Source organism: Callorhinus ursinus, unplaced genomic scaffold (genome assembly GCF_003265705.2).
Source record: "Callorhinus ursinus isolate GAN/ISIS: 27379988/994484 unplaced genomic scaffold, GSC_fseal_2.0 scaffold2, whole genome shotgun sequence".
Taxonomy (NCBI): domain Eukaryota; kingdom Metazoa; phylum Chordata; class Mammalia; order Carnivora; family Otariidae; genus Callorhinus; species Callorhinus ursinus.
This window is the reverse complement of record NW_027397064.1, coordinates 65658487-65670973: the sequence shown is the minus strand read 5'-3', so window position 1 is coordinate 65670973 and position 12487 is coordinate 65658487.

The window sequence follows — 12487 nt, the reverse complement described above, 5'->3', positions numbered from 1 at the left end:
TAATTCACAAATGTCAATTTTATGGTATGTGAATTATATCTCAATAAAGTTGCTGTTATTTAAGAAAAACCACACCAGGGTTGGGTATACCTGCCCGCACTGACGCACCAACCAAGGCCGTAGTGTTCTGCAATTGCAGTCCTATTCTCTGCGCCAACCTCCTCAGGGTAAGGAAAAAGTCAAGTCGGTTTCACTTAGGAATGTCTCTGGTGGATCTTGGAAAGTTGTTACTTTTATTAAATATCTCATATTATATGAGTGCACCTATTTTTAATATACTGTTGGACAAAATGGGAAGTATGCATAAAGCATTTCTCCCAGAGAGTGCAGTCTGACAGTTGTCCCTAAGAAATGTACCCTGGTGATTGCTTGAGCTGCAAGCTGAATTAGCTGCTTTTTTCACAGAACACAATTTTTGCTTTAAAAAAAGATAGACAAACTGCGGTTTTTCAGATGTGGGGATTTGGCAGACATTTTCTCAAAAATTAATGAAAGGAGCCTATCACTTCAAGAAAAACCATCAGTGATGAAACTGGAGAGTTCAAGTGAAAATAAGAATTTGGGGGAGGTCTCCTTCACTGTAAGCCTAATGGCTACTAATAATTAAAAATGCTTCTCTGAGGGGAACCCTCCTACACTGTTGGTGGGAATGCAAGCTGGTGCAGTCACTCTGGAAAACAGTATGGATGTTCCTCAAAGAGTTGAAAATAGAGCTACCCTATGACCCAGCAATTGCACTACTGGGCATTTACCCCAAAGATACAAATGTAGTTATCCAAAGGGGCACATATATTTTGTATATGTTTATAGCAGCAATGTCCACAATAGCCAAACTATGGAAAGAGCCAAGATGTCCATCAACAGATGAATGGATAAAGATGTGGTATATATATAACACATATATATATGTATATATATATACAACAGAATATTATGCAGCCATCAGAAAATGAAATCTTGCCATTTGCAATGACATGGATGGAACTAGAGGGTATTATGCTAAGTGAAATAAGTCAATCAGAGAAAGACATGTATCATATGATCTCACTGATACGAGGAATTTGAGAAACAAGACAGAGGATCATAGGTGAAGGGAGGGAGAAATGAAACAAGATGAAACCAGAGAGGGAGACAAACCATAAGAAACTCTTCATCTCAGGAAACAAACTGAGGGTTGCTGGAGTGGTGGGGGGTGGGAGGGATGGGGTGGCTGAATGATAGACATTGGGGAGGGTATGTGCTATGGTGAGTGCTGTGAATTGTGTAAGACTGACGAATCACAGACCTGTACCCCTGAAACAAATAATACATTATATGTTAATAAAAAAATAAAAATAAATACTTTTCTGATGAGATTGGTGGTAGTAATGAATGCGATTTTTTGATCCTGCATAATGAAATGTATCATTGGAAATTTCACATTAGTCAGTGAACCAATATTCTTCAAAGGACTAATTTGGGGTGGTATAAAGTCTTGCATTCATAAAGATCCATTCAAAATACAAGAAAGATAGATGTATTTTAATGTAACAGAGCATAAGATATGGTTTCAGTTTCCACATTACAACTAACCTTTAAGACACTACCCTTTGTCAGTTTTGGTAACATATCAAAAAAAAAACATTCACAATTATCTGTGAATGATTTTCCGATCATTTCATTTTCCAATGATATACCTGTGGGTGGCCAGATTTTATTCATGTACTTCAATCAACATGACTTATTTCCAATAGATGAAGATACAGATTTCAGATACTGTTTTCCATTAAGCCAGATATTAAAGATATTTGCAAAAATGTAAATACTGTCACTCTTCTCACTAATGTTTTTTAAATATATTTCTATTTCACAAAAATATGTTGCTTAAGGTAACATGTACTGGGTTCATTATGTCTTTTTCCAACTAATTAATAAAGAAAAGAGTTTTAAATTATCTGTTTTAGTTTCCAATACACTAAATCTCAATGGATATAACCCATATTACAAAAACTCTTTGGAGTCCTTGACAATTTTTAGGGGTCTAAAAGGATGGTAATACCAAAAAGTTTGAGAACCAACGCCTTAAATCATATAGAGTGTATCTGGAGTTAAAATGAAGAAAAAATTTAATATGATTGGATACCTATTTTTTATTATGTTCAGTTAGCCAACATATATATAGTACATTGTTAGTTTTTGATGTAGTGTTCAACGATTCATTAATTGCATATAATGCCCAGTGCTCATCACAACACATGCCCTCCTCAATACCCATCACCCGGTTACCCCAACCGCCCACTCCCCTCCCCCCTTCTGAAACCCAATTGTATACTTTAAACATCAAAAAAAGGGGGGTATGTTTTAGAGTAAAACAAAAAGTGTATTTAACCCATACTTCACAGTGTTTATAATATACCAGGCACTATCCTAAAAGTTTTGCTAATCTTAACTCATTGACTCTTCTGCATGGTTTTCTGAAGTAGGTACTATTATCCTCTTTTTACATATGAGAATATTAAGTCACTGGGAGGTGAAGTAAGGGGCTCAAAGTCACACACCTAGTAACTATCAGAGGACTATTTGAACCTCAGCAGTTTGGCTTCACCACTTGTGCTGTCTTATCTGTAAGTGGCAAGATGTGGCTACAAGAATGCTGAGCACACTGGCAGGGGCTGTGGGACCCACCTCTGTTTTCTATGTGTCTCCGCCGTGTGCAGAACCATTCTGGGCATTTGCCACACTCTGTTTCGTTAATCCACAAAATACCGTGCAAAACTGATAGTCTACTTTTTAATCTTGCAAATGAGAAAGTTGAGACTTAGAGATACTCAGTAGCTTGCTCCAAGTGGCAGCTACTTAAGTACCAGATGACCTAGCTGACGGTCCAGCACTCTGTTTAATTTCAAAACCGTGTCTCCTAAGCATTTTCCTTTACAACTCTAAAGAGAGCTTTTCCCAATATTCTACAAGAAAATAGTTTTAAAATAAGTCGTGTCTCAAAACACGGATATTTTATTTTTTTTAAAGATTTTTATTTATTTATTTATTTATTTGAGAGAGCGAGAATGAGAGATAGAGCACATGAGAGGGGGGAGGGTTGGAGGGAGAAGCAGACTCCCCACTGAGCAAGGAGCCCAATGCGGGACTCGATCCCGGGACTCCAGGATCATGACCTGAACCGAAGGCAGTCGCTTAACCGACTGAGCCACCCAGGCGCCCTCAAAACACGGATATTTTAAACATCCCTCAATTACCAGAAAAATCACTATTATTATACATAAATGAACAATTCTCTATGGGTCCTGTGAAATAACATGAGTGTCTCTCTCTCTCTCTCTATCTCCATATATGTAAAGAAACTTAGAAGATGTAGATGTTTTTGGCAAAATTTAGAATTAGGACTTTTATAGATTGTATAAATAGATAATTAAAACTGGAAATACCAAAATATGAACTTCTATAATATTAGTAATAACACTTATTTACTGTTAAGTGCCAAATATTAAATACTTTTCAGATATTATTTCCTTTAATTCCTCAAAAAACTATGAATAATGAGTTATTAACCTTATTTTATAGATGGTAAGTTGAGACTCAAATTTAACTTACTTAACCAAATAGCTAGAAAGTGGCAGAATCATGATACACAAATTTGACTGATAGAAAAAACCCTCATTATTCTGTTGTAGCAAATGTAAAATAAAGGAAATCTTATATCTTTCTGAGTTTTAAAATTTTCTAATTCCATTTTCTGATTTCTTTAAATGCTTACTATGATTTATCAAGAGGGTTAGTAATACTGATTCTTCCTCTGCTATTGAAATATGGGTGAGGACAAAACCCTCAAGGTACTGGAAAGATTTTAAGGTTATAATAAACTGGCTTTAAGAATTATAGTTTATGGACTTAAAAAAAAAGCGTGATGTATCTTAAAAGAATTATAGTTTATGGACTTATAATTAACTTTTCTAAAGGTAATATTAAGTTTTATGATTGTTAACTTTCACCTTGTTTCTATAAACTAAACACTTAAAGTAGTTTTTCTGTTCTTTTACTTTCCTGTTTTTCTGACTGTACTGCATTTATTCGGCCTTGATTTTAGTGATATTTCCGATTCCATAAGAATATCAATAAAAAAATTTCAATTACCCTGGCACAGGCAAAAATATATATATATATATAAGTAAAATAAAAGCTAATTTCTATCTACTGGTTCATTTTGGCGGTACCTTTCATGAAAATAGTTCATTAAATCATTCCAAAGTTGTCTTATTTACTAGTTTTGAATCATCATTTATAATATCCAATTTTCCTTTATATGCAGGTCTCCGTTTGTGTCTGTTCTAACTTAATTTTTGACCAGGTTTCATTGCCATTTCAATATCATTTGCACAATAGAAGACATTGGACATACTGAGGCCAACCTTCATTAACAATAAATCAGAGTTTCTCATTAAGAGCTAATGAGCTCTTATATTGTCCCTCTGATTATTACCCTTGTTTCATTTGAAAAAGAAAACATTTCATCTTTTTTATTCTCTTTCCCATTCCTACCTTTCAGGGCATGAGCGTTTTTAAGGAATAGAAGTGAGATGAGCCTACCACAGCTCCAACCTTGCTTCGTTTTACTCGCTGGTGAGAGAAATAGGCAGTTGTTACATTTCAGATTAATAAGAACTTCACCTCTTAACTGGTTTAGAGATAAGATTCAATTCTTGCTCTGACATTTATTGCTCAGATCATACTGCATATTTTATTAAGCCCAGCCATGCCTCAGTTTCCTCATCTCTGATGATAATCCTGCACTGTTGGTTTATAATCAGGATTACATTAGGTCATAACCGCAAAGCATTCAGTACACTACCTGGCACATAGCAAGTGTTCAGTGCATGGTTGTTATGACTGAAGGAATTAATTGGGTCCCCCCAGAAAACCTGTGTCCTCAGCTCTTGTAAATTTTCTTCCCACTTATCTGCTGTCAAGCAAGGGCTTTCTTTATGAATGGGGAAGAAAAAATAAGACTTTTTTCTATTATGTAAAGATTTATCTCTGCCTTTTTGGGGGTTGGAGGGAGAAGTAGTGAGAGACGGTAATGAATTTAAAATTTAAGAAATGAGAAACATGACAGTATTTCATGAAAGTAATAATGAAAAATGAAATAGCCAGACATGTTAGTCTACTCTTTCCAACTATGGAATTGGGTAGTGGGAAAGGAAGCAACCTCATTAATTAATCAGTAGATGCATTAAACAAGTACATAAATCAATTAAATAGCAATCTATAGTAATATCCTCAGAAAGATAAGAGAAAATACTGGACTCATTTAAAAAAAATGTTATCCTTTACAAAAGGAATATTCAGGAAATCAGCAAAAGCTTTTGAAAAACTATTGATAGAAAAAATGTTTAGAAGGATGAAAAAGCAGTGTTAAGATACTAAAAATAAAACAGAAAAGAAACAATAAAAAAGACAATTTAGAAGCCCTGAAGCCAACGTTAAGAAAATATCTTAGAAAGTTGAAGGAAAAGTAAAAACAAGATAATTAGGGAATAATTTTATGAATTCCATCCTCTAACAAATATAGAACTCCAGAAAGAAAGAACAGGAAACATGGAAGAGAAGACATTGTCAAAGAAATGCTGAGTTTCCCAGAAATGAAGAGCTCAACTTTCCAGAATATCCTTAACCATTAGTGATTTAGTTGAATGGAAATTGCTGAGGCATAAGTCAGTTATTAATAGTCTCTCCATTTTCCAAATCACAAAATTTTGTTATCTCACACTTTTGATCATTTCTTCTGCTCGTATTGTAGTAGGCTTTCATATGGGTGTGAGATAATATTTGTGTTTATTCCTTCATATATAATTGGAATTCTATCATCATTAAAAAGGAACAAAACCTCCATAGCCTAGTAGTGTAGGGCTACATCCGTAATAAGAACTCATTATATGCTTGCTGAATAAACAAACAATTTTGGGGATTAGCAGGAATATCAGAATCAGACCAAACCACATGCTATGTCCCCTTCTTGAAACTTACTCATTGCGTACATGAATTGGGCACATTGCTTCATATCTCTGAGCCTTAATGTTGTCTGTGAGATGGTATCAATAATAAATTACTGAGAAAATATTTGAATATAAATGCAATACTATTCATAAATTACCTATCAGAGTGCCTAGAACCAGCTAGGCAGGTAATAAGTTACCCCTCCCCCCTTCTTTTGGACTTGCAACAGCATCAGGATGCATATGAACAAGCCCGTGTCTGAGTTTTCTCTCAGTGTTTATTTCAAAGCCTGCTTCAAATTTAGCTATTTGTAAGTGCAACCTTTTCATGGAACTCTAAAAATCTTGTCAATATATATAACTGTGACTTTTATTGAGAAAAATATCTGCTAAATTCACAAAGGTCACATAAAATTGTTCAGTGATAAATTTCACCTGTTAAGAAATGATAAAAAATGTATGATAGGTATACTCTCAAGTGTGTGACAATTAAACTGAAGTTTTAACAATTTGATTCCTGTTTTTTTGTCTTTAAATTTTTTACTGTTATGTTAATCACCATACATTACATCATTAGTTTTTGATTAGTGTTCCATGATTCATTGTTTGCGTATAACACCCAGTGCTCCATGCAGTACGTGCCCTCTTTAATACCCATCACCAGGCTAACCCATCCCCCCACCCCCTCCCCTCTAGAACCCTCAGTTTTTTCTCAGAGTCCATAGTCTCTCATGGTTCGTCTCCCCCTCCAATTGCCCCCCCTTCATTTTTCCCTTCCTACTATCTTTTTTTTTAAACATATATTGTATTATTTGTTTCAGAGGTACAGGTCTGTGATTCAACAGTCTTGCACACTTTACAGCACTCACCATAGCACATACCCTCCCCACTGTCTATCACCCAGCCACCCCATCCCTCCCACCCCCCACCACTCCAGCAACCCTCAGTTTGTTCCCTGTTTTAAAAGATAAACTGTTTTTGTGAACTATTTTCTAAAGTACAATTGCTTGTTTTTGTTGTTACTCAAAGCAGACGTTTATTCAGTACATCAGAATATAAAATGTTAACTTTAAATCTCTAGAATGTGCAAAATTTGGTGATAGCAAGGTATGTGAAATATAAAAATGAGGTGTTTGGTAATATATTTTGATTAGAAGTTTTTATTTGTCTTACTAATTTGCAGATAATTCACTACTAGTATGAAAGGACAGGATTAGACCCAGATCTTTTTTTTTTTTTTAGTTAAAATTTAGAATAAGTTAAGATTTAGTATTGGGATCTAATTGGGGAAGAGTCACAGTACCAGATAAATGAGGGCCTCTATTTTGTGCTATGAAAAAAGGAGGAACTTTCAACTTTGTTTCACTTGAGTTAAATTCATAATTGTTAGAATAACACAGGAACAACCACAGAATAACTTATCACTAGAACTACTAACTTTCTTTTAATAACCCAGCTTACTCTGTTTATCTCCTTGAGAATAAATGTTTAGAACCAACAAAAAAACCCACCCTTTTGTGCACTCTTCCTCGGTCAAGAAACAATTGAGTTTCCCTCAGCCAGCAAATTGTTTCATAAATATGTAATCTGAGGGGAGTTTTGCAACCATTTTTAAAAAGTAATGATTTAGGGGCGCCTGGGTGGCTCAATCGGCTAAGCATCCGACTCTTGATTTTTGCTCAGGTCATGATCTCAGGGTTGTGAGATGAGCCCCACCTCAGGCTCCCTGCTGGGCGTGGAGCCTGCTTAAAATTCTTTCTTCCTCTCCCTCTGCCCCTCCCCCCACCTCTCTCCCTCTGAACAAAAGAAAAAAAGAAGATAAAGAAAAAGTAATGATTTAGACTTTCAATCGTTACTAAAATAAAAACACAAAGGCACTAATTATATTCTGGTTATTTGGCTATGTTTTTTTCATTGTGTTCTAAATTCTAGAACATGTCCTTTATCACAACAAGGAATAAGTCTGCAAGCTCATTCTACTCTTCAGATCAACTATAATAAGGAACAGACAGCCCACAAATGAAACAGGAGATTGTAGCTCTGATAAAGAGTTCTGCATAACTATAATTAACCAGTTAATTTAACTACAATGATTTTTTAAAAAGGTTTCTCTCATACATAAAAAATAAATAATAACCAATTTGTCCCTACCTTATAAAGGTTTATATTTGATAACTAATACTATTAGGGGAAATTTCCCTTTACAGAAGGGAAAGTGGTCACTGAGCAGAGAGGAAAAGGCATGTCATCTAGGCCCATATTTGCTTAAAAATGTATTTTACTTATGTGGTATGAAACACCTGTATTTTTACATTCTGCACAAATAGTCTATGGGAAATTGCCAGAAGATGGAAGTGGTTGAGTTAGGACTAAGTCTGGAACTAACCTAAGGAATACGATTAAAAGACTACCCATCTGAAATTATCTTTCTTACTGAGACATCTAAAATGTTCACACTGCAGAGTCAGTCCTTTGACTAGGCAATGCTCTGTTTCTCCTCATCTTCCTAGATGCAAAAAGCCTTAAGTATTTACAGACATGCTGATGAGTATTAGTTGATCAAATCATTGGTTTAAAAAAAGGAATGGTGGCAATAGTACCGTATTCAGACACATGAGGTGTGAGTATTGGGTCATAAAGAGATATAAAATGGGACAAATGAGAGACAAGAAAAAAAACATGAAGGGACAAAGAAGATGGGTTTGAGAGGTCATCTGTTTTATAATTTTTGCTTAGACTCATCCTAAAAAGTAACATCCTTGTGTTGCTGGAAAAATGAGATTCTTGAAGTGTTTCTAGCTGGGCTCTGCCTTCTTCCAGTCCTGACTTGTAGAAAACACACACACACACACACACACACACACACACATTTCTTTTGGAATGCATGAGTAAGTGACAGTTCTGTTAAGGAACTTAATCATGGGGATTAGCAGCCTTTGCCAATGAGCAGAGTGTATCAAGGGAACAAGCCACTGTTAATGCAGGCTCCACAAATCTGTTATATGTATCTTATTACAAATCTGGCTTGGTCTAAGGAATAAAGATTACAATAGTTGTGGTAACATATCTGTCCTGTGTGCTTTTAATATACATGATCTCATTTAATACTCAGAGCAGCAAGAATTAACAGGTGTCAGTCTCATTTAATACTTGAAACAGCTCCATGGATAGGTACTATCTTTCCTCCCCATTTTAACGGACGTGGAAACTAAGCCTAAACAAGTAATAATACTTGCCCAAGGTTACACAGCTAATAAATGCACAAATCAGTATCAAAACCCATTTGTGTCTGTTTTAAGATCCTGATCATCTTCTGGAAGAAAACTAAGACAATGCAAAAATACTTCTGCTATTATCATTACTTTGAGAAGAATGTTTTGATAGTGAAGGCTAGGACATGTTAGCATAGATTTCCAAAAGAGTGTGTTGAGTCTTTTCTTAAAATGCTAGAAAATAGGCAGGATGATCAATATTAATTATAGTAGCTAATGTCAATGAATATCAATTATGTTCCAGACACTGTGCAAGGCATTTTTACATATGACAGCCATGTGAGGGAGATGATTTTATTTCCATTTCATCAATTAAGAAACAGACTCAGACAAGTCAAAGGCTCATTCAATAAAAGATGAATCCAAAATTTAAACTTGAATGGTTTTGAAATGAAACTCACTCTTTTTTCATTATGCCACAGTACCACCAAAAAGCATATACTATTCAAAATCACCTGGGCAGGACATCTTGGAAGAAAACTTGAATTAATCAGAGCTTCAAATTATTCTTGGATAGGAAGACTCGATATTGTAAGGATGCCAATTCTCCCTAAATTAAGCTCTAAATTTAATGAAATTGCAATCAATATTCCAACTAGAGGGCAGAAATAGGTCAAAGAGGGGATAGCTATAGGGGAACAGTTTTCAGCTCCGTATAAGAAAGCATCTTCTAGGAGTTAGAATTATCCAGAAATGGAGCAGAATGTGAAATAGTCAACCTTCTGTCACCATAAGAATTCCAATGGAGGATAAATTGACCACCTGTTGTGACATGCTCACACAGCATTAGAAAACTATCATTTCCTGAGTGTCCATTTCTTAAGACACTGAGCTATCCAGTTTCACTTTTTATCTCATTCAATTTTCATACTCTCCTTGTTTTTTAGGCATACAATATGGTTGATAGTGGTTAAGAGCACAGCTTGTGTCATCATGTGGACCTGGGCTTGATCGTCAAGTCTGCCCCTTACTAGCTGCAAAACAGAGAAATGTCTTGAACTCCCTACATGTCAGTTTCTTAGTCTGCAAAACATAAATAGTAAGACCCACCTCACTATATATATATTCTTGTAGCATTAAATATAAGAATATTGGAAGAGCATTAGCACATCATTGGCCACACGTTAAGTTTTAGCAAGTGGGGGTTATCATTGATGGGGAGAAACTGAAACTCGGACTAAGTGATGAGCAAATATGCAATTGAATGAGGTAATCTTTAATACTCCAACTTTAAGATCTTATGCATTTGTGGGATTATAACTAATTCTTCCCAATCTTACAATTTTACAAAAACATGATATAAAGAAATTAGAAAAATGTTTTGTAAAATCCATATACTGTCTAACCAAACATTATTAGCTAAATTTAATGGTACCTGTTTAAGTGAACTAATTTAGCATTTTAAAACTATTAAAAGAAAAGTAACACAAAGTAAGGAATTTAAAATAAAGCAACTCATCAGGTTATTGACCTATTTAAGATCTAAGTTTCCTAAGGGAAGAGAGAAATATATATTTTTAAGTTTGGAAGAAATAATTCTTAAAATATCAGTGCTTCTGATGTATATTAAGGGAGTTGCTATTTCTCTTTTGACTTTTGGTAGGATGAATAAAATCTCAGAAGTCTTTATAAATGTAGACCAGGAGACAAATCACAATCTCTCCACTGGGAATACCTCTGAACCAGGGCTGCTAGAAGAAGGTAGATAAATGCAGTCTGAAGAGATTGGTTTTAACCATATTGTAAAACAAGTAATATTCAATATCTTATAACCAAGTTAATGGCAGACCTTTCTAGGACCCTAATGTTTAGTGAGCGTTATTAAACTTTCATTTCCTATGTGTTTTCTCTATTAAGCCTGGATATATGTATGCTTTATTTAACATAGATTGAAACTGATATATAACCTGAGAGACTGGTAAGCTGAGTGGGAATGGGTGATATAACCTGTCTTTATCCATAAGAGGAAAATAAGGGAAAGATATTAACAGTTAAATTGCCTGAAGGGGAGTTATAGCTGGAAGACCAGATTGTGACAATTTTCCTGGCACAGACAATTTTCTGGGCAAAGCTAAACAAAGAACAGGCATGATGAAGACAGAGGCCACATGCAATTGCAAGTTAAATTTTGACAAGTACGAAGGATGAAATCAGACAGTTGTTAGTAGACTATGACTAGCAATACATAACCATATGGAAGATTTTCCAAATTATATAAGGTATAGCAGCAATTTGCCAGCAGCTAATTCCTTAAGAAAAGTTTTATTGAGGTGTAATTGGTATATAATCAACTGTATACATTTGAAGGACAAAATTTTATGAGCTTTAGCATATATATACACACATGAAACCACCTCCACAATGAAGATAACGAACATACTGATGACCTCTGAAGGTTTCCCTCTGACACTTTGCAGTACTGTCCCTCTCTTTCCCACATTTACTGCCCCCAAAACTGTGTTTAATAAACCACTGAGCTGATTTCTGTTGTTACAGATTGGTTTGTATTTTCTAGAGTTTTATATAAATAATCATACAGTATGAACTCTTAGTAGTCTGGCTTCTTTCACTCAGCACAATTATTTTGATGGTCAAACATGTTACATGTATCAATAGTTCTTTCTTGTTTATTGTGGAGTAGTGTTCTGTTTTATCCATTCACCTGTTGATGGACATTTGGTTTTTTTTCCAGTCTGAGCCATTGCAAAAAAGGTTGCTATGAATATTTGGATGCATGTCTTTGTATGAACATATGCTTTCCTGTCTCTAGGGTCAATAACTAGGATTAGGATGTCCAAATCTTATGGGGTAATGGATATATATTTGTTTTCTTTAAGAAATTGATGGGGCACCTGGGTGGCTCAGTCAGTTAAGCATCCGACTCTTTAATTTGGCCCAGGTCATGATCTCAGGGTCATGAGACTGAGCCTGCTTCGGTCTCCACACTGGGTGTGGAGTCTGCTTAAGATTCTCTCTCTCTCTCCCCCACCTCCCCCCGTTCTCTAAAAAAAGAAAGAAAGAAAGAAAGAAAGATAGAAAGAAAAGGAAAGGAAAGAAAAAAGAAAAGAAAAGGAAAGAAAGAAAGAAAGAAAGAAAGAAGAAAAGGAAAGGAAAGGAAAGGAAAGAAAAAAGAAAAGGAAAGAAAAAAGAAAAGAAAAGAAAAAAGAAAAGGAAAGGAAAGGAAAGAAAGAAAGAAAGAAAGAAAGAAAGAAAGAAAGAAAGAAAGAA